Genomic DNA, 1,102 nt, shown 5'->3' with positions numbered 1-1,102 from the left:
CTCTAGAGTGCAGGCTCAGTAATTGTGGCACACAGTCTTACTTGCTCTGCAGCATATGGGATCTTCCTGGACCAGGGCTCGAACCCGTGTGCCCTGCACTGGCAGGCAGATTCTTAACCACTGCGCCACTAGGGAAGCCCCTCAGTCATTAATTATTACCCCCCCCCCAGGGTTTTTTTGATGTCTTCTGTGGTTTTATTTTTAATTATAAAATTAATACATGCTCTTGATAAAATATTCAAACAATACAGAAAGGTATAAACTAAATTTAAATCCTCCTTTTCTCAACCCATTCCTACTCTTTAGTAGTAGTCACTGATAGGTAGTTTGGTGTCTTTTCAGACATTTTTTATGTGTATAAAAACATTTTAAACAAAAATTGTTCTTTTTTTTTCAGAACTCGGTTTGTATTATAGAGAAGAGAGACATCATTACTTTTGGGGGGGGATTTTTTTTTAATTAATTTCAGACTTGTAAGAGAGTTGCAAGAGTAGTACAACAGCTCTTCTACACCCTTCACTGTGATTCTCCACCTGTTAGCATTTTACCACTTTTACTTTATGATTTTCTCTCTATCTATATACAAACATATTATTTTTTCTGAACCATTTGAAAGTAAGTTGCATTCATGGTGCCCCCTTTCCCCTAAATACTTCAGTGTGTACCTCCTAAGAACATTCTCTCTCCTAACATAGTACAAGTATCAAAATCAGGAAATTAACGTTGATAAAAATACTATTCTCTACTCTACAGCTTTCATTCTGTCTCACTTTTAAAATGCATCATCTTTTTTTGAAAGGAATACATCAACAGATAATGTGCCTCAAAATTTTTTTTACACTTGTTCAAATGAGCAAGCTGGTTGACTAACCACAGGTGAGTGAGGCATGTCTACCTCCCTGTTAGCCCCATGTTTCTTCACCTCTCCCGCCACACACAACCCTCAGTAACCAGGCTTAGCATTTCCTGAATTTGCCTTGCCTCATGCTGTGATTCACATTCTCTTCCCCAAATGTTGTCTTCTTCCTTCCCCTTTTCTGGCTGGCAAAGTTCCACTTCACATTCAAAGCCTCTATCTGAAACCTCTCCTAACTCAACCCCC

The sequence above is a fragment of the Eubalaena glacialis genome, chromosome 2, assembly GCF_028564815.1.
Source record: "Eubalaena glacialis isolate mEubGla1 chromosome 2, mEubGla1.1.hap2.+ XY, whole genome shotgun sequence".
Lineage (NCBI taxonomy): Eukaryota > Metazoa > Chordata > Mammalia > Artiodactyla > Balaenidae > Eubalaena > Eubalaena glacialis.
Note: the sequence above shows the minus strand (reverse complement) of the source record.